Genomic DNA, 4,211 nt, shown 5'->3' with positions numbered 1-4,211 from the left:
AACACAGTAAGTTAAGGAAAATGAGAAGAAAGAGAAACAAACAGCAGATAAAGGAGAAAAGTAAAAACCAACCACACCAAACAAATGAAGAGGAAATAGGCAGTCTACCTGAAAAAGAATTCAGAATAATGATAGTAAAGATGATCCAAAATCGTGGAAATAGAATGGAGAAAATACAAGAAACATTTACCAAGGACCTAGAAGAATTAAAGAGCAAACAAACAATGATGAACATCACAATAAATGAAATTAAAAATTCTCTAGAAGGAATCAATAGCAGAATAACTGAGGCAGAAGAACGGATAAGTGACCTGCAAGATAAAATAGTAGAAATAACTACTGCAGAGCAGAATAAAGAAAAAAGAATGGAAAGAACTGAGGACAGTCTCAGAGACCTCTGGGACAACATTAAACACACCGACATTCAAATTATAGGGGTCCCAGAAGAAGAAGAGAAAAAGAAAGGGACTGAGAAAATATTTGAAGAGATTATAGTTGAAAACTTCCCTAATATGAGAAAGGAAATAGTTAATCAAGTCCAGGAAGCACAGAGAGTCCCATACAGGATAACTCCAAGGAGAAACACAACAAGACACATATTAATCAATCAAAAATTAAATACAAAGAAAAAATATTAAAAGCAGCAAGGGAAAACCAACAAATAACATCCAAGGGAATCCCCACAAGGTTAACAGCTGATCTTTCGGCAGAAACTCTGCAAGCCAGAAGGGACTGGCAGGACATATTTAAAGCGATGAAAGGGAAAAATCTACAACCAAGATTACTCTACCCATCAAGGATCTCATTCAGATTCAGCAGAAAAATTAAAACATTTACAGACAAGCAACAGCTAAGAGAATTCAGGACTACCAAACCAGCTTTACAACAAATGCTAAAGGAACTTCTCTAAGCAGGAAACACAAGAGAAGGGAAAGACCTACAATAACACACCCAAAACAATTAAGAAAATGGTAATAGGAACATACATATCAATAATTACCTTAAATGTAAATGGATTAAATGCTCCAACCAAAAGACATAGCCTGGCAGAATGGATACAAAAACAAGACCCATATATATGCTGTCTACAAGACACCCACTTCAGACCCAGGGACACATAAAGACTGAAAGTGAGGAGATGAAAAAAGATATTCCATGCAAATGGAAATCAAAAGAAACCTGGAGTAGCAATTCTCATATCAGATCAAATAGACTTTAAAACAAAGACTATTAGAAGAGCCAAAGAAGGACACTATATAATGATCAAGTGATCAATCCAAGAAGAAGATATAACAATTGTAAATATTTATGCACCCAACATAGGAGCACCTCAATACCTAAGGCAAATGCTAACAGCTATAAAAGGGGAAATCAACAGTAACACAATAATAGTAGGGGACATTAACACTCCACTTTAACCAATGGACAGAGCATACAAAATGAAAATAAATATGGAAATATAATCTTTAAAAAATTCATTAAACAAATGGACTTAATTGATATTTATAGGACAGTCCATCCAAAACCAACAGAATAAACTTTCTTCTCAAGTGCTCATAGAATATTCTCCAGGATAGATCATATCTTGGGTCACAAATCAAGAGTTGGTAAATTAAAAAAAATTGGAATCGTATCAAGTATCTTTTCTGACCACAATGCTATGAGACTAGATATCAATTAGAAGAAAAAATCTGTAAAAAATATAAACACATGGAGGCTAAACAATACACTACTTAATAACCAACAGAGCACTGAAGAACTCAAAGGGGAAATCAAAAAATACCTAGAAACAAATGACAATGAAAGCATGATGACCCAAAACCTATGGGATGAAGCAAAAGCAATTCTAAGAGGGAAGTTTATAGCAATACAATCCTACCTCAAGAAACAAGAAACATCTCAAATAAACAATCCAAACTTACATCTAAAGCAATTAGAGAAAGAAGAACAAAAAAACTCCAAAGTGAGCAGAAGGAAAGAAATAATAAAGATCAGATCAGAAATAAATGAAAAAGAAATTAAGGAAACAATATCAAAGTTCAGTAAAGCTGAAAGCTGGTTCTTTGAGAAGATAAACAATTGATAAAACATTAGACAGACTCATCAAGAAAAAAAGGGCAAAGACTCAAATGAATAGAATTAGAAATGTAAAAGGAGAAGTAACAACTGACATTGCAGAAATACAAAGGATCATGAGAGATTACTACAAGCAACTGTATGCCAATAAAATGAACAACCTGGAAGAAATGGACAAATTTTTAGAAAAGCACAACCTTCAGAGACTGAACCAGGAAGAAACAGAAAATATAAACACACCAATCACAAGCTGAAATTGAAACTGTGATTAAAAATCTTCCAAAAAACAAAAGCTCAGGATCAGATGGCTTCACAGGTGAATTCTACCAAACATTTAGAGAAGAGCTAACACCTATCCTTTTCAAAATCTTCCAAAATATACCAGAGGGTGGAACTCTGCCAAATCATTCTACGAGGCCACCATCACCCTGATACCAAAACCAGACAAAGATGTCACAAAAAAAGAAAACTACAGACCACTATCACTGATGAACGTAGATGCAAAAATCCTCAACAAAATACTAGCACACAGAATCCAACAAGCACATTAAAATGACCATACACCATGATCAAGTGGGGTTTATCCCAGGAATTCAAGGATTCTTCAATATACACAAATCAATCAATGTGATACACCATATTAACAAACTGAAGAACAAAAACCATGCGATCATCTCAATAGATGCAGAAAAAGCTTTCGACAAAATTCAACACACATGTATGATAAAAACCCTCCAGAAAGTGGGTAGAGAGGGAACTTATGTCAACATAATAAATGACATATATGACAAATCCACAGCCAACACTATCCTCAGTGGTGAAAAACTGAAACCATTTCCACTAAGATCAGGAACAAGACATGGTTGCCCACTCTCAAAACTATTATTCAACATTGTTTTGGAAGTTCTAGCCACAGCCATCAGAGAAGGAAAAGAAATAAAAGGAATCTAAATAGGAAAAGAAAAAGTAAAGCAGTCACTATTTGCAGATGACATGATACTATACATAGAGAATCCTAAAGGTACAAGCAGAAAACAACTAGAGCTAATCAATGAATTTGGTAAAGTAGCAGGATACAAAATTAATGCAAAGAAATCGCTTGCATTCCTATACACTAATGATGAAAAATCTGAAAGAGAAATTAAGGAAACACTCCCATTTACCACTGCAACAAAAAGAATAAAATACCTAGGAATAAACCTACCTAAGGAGACAAAAGACTTCTACGTAGAAAACTATAAGACACTGATAAAAGAAATTAAAGATGGTACAAACAGATGGAGAGATATACCATGTTCTTGGATTGGAAGAATAAACATTGTGAAAATGAATATACTACCCAAAGCAATCTACAGATTCAATGCAATCCCTTTCAAACTACCAATGGAATTGTTCACAGAACTAGAGCAAAACATCTCACAATTTGTATGGAAACACAAAAGACCCCGAATAGCCAAAGCAATCTTGAGAAAGAAAAATGGAGCTGGAGGAATCAGGTGCCCTGACTTCAGACTATACTACAAAGCTACAGTAATCAAGACAGTATGGTACTGGCACGAAAACAGAAATACAGATCAGTGGAACAGGATAGAAAGCCCAGAGATAAACCCACCCACATATGGTCACGTTATTTTTGATAAATGAGGCAAGGATATACAGTGGAGAAAGACTGCCTCTTCAATAAGTGCTGCTCAGAATACTAGACAGCTACATGTAAAAGAATGAAATTAGAACACTGCCTAACACCATACACAGAAATAAACTCAAAATGGATTAAAGACCTAAATGTAAGGCCAGACACTGTAAAACTCTTAGAGGAGAACATACGCAGAACACTCTATGACATAAATCACAGCAAGATCCTTTTTGACCCACCTCCTAGAGAAATGGAAATAAGAACAAAAATAAACAAATGGGACCTAATGAAACTGCAAAGCTTTTGCACAGCAAAGGAAACCATAAACAAGACCAAAAGACAACCCTCAGAATGGGAGAAAATATTTGCAAATGAAGCAACTGACAAAGGATTAATCTCCAAAACATACAAGTAACTCATGCAGCTCAATATCAAAAAAAAAAACAAAAAACAAAAAAAAAACAACAACCCAATCCAAAAATGGGCAAAAGACCTAAAT

This window comes from Aethalodelphis obliquidens, unplaced genomic scaffold, assembly GCF_003676395.1.
Source record: "Aethalodelphis obliquidens isolate GAN/ISIS:26980383/991018 unplaced genomic scaffold, ASM367639v1 scaffold2, whole genome shotgun sequence".
NCBI lineage: Eukaryota > Metazoa > Chordata > Mammalia > Artiodactyla > Delphinidae > Aethalodelphis > Aethalodelphis obliquidens.
This window is presented reverse-complemented; position numbering follows the sequence as displayed.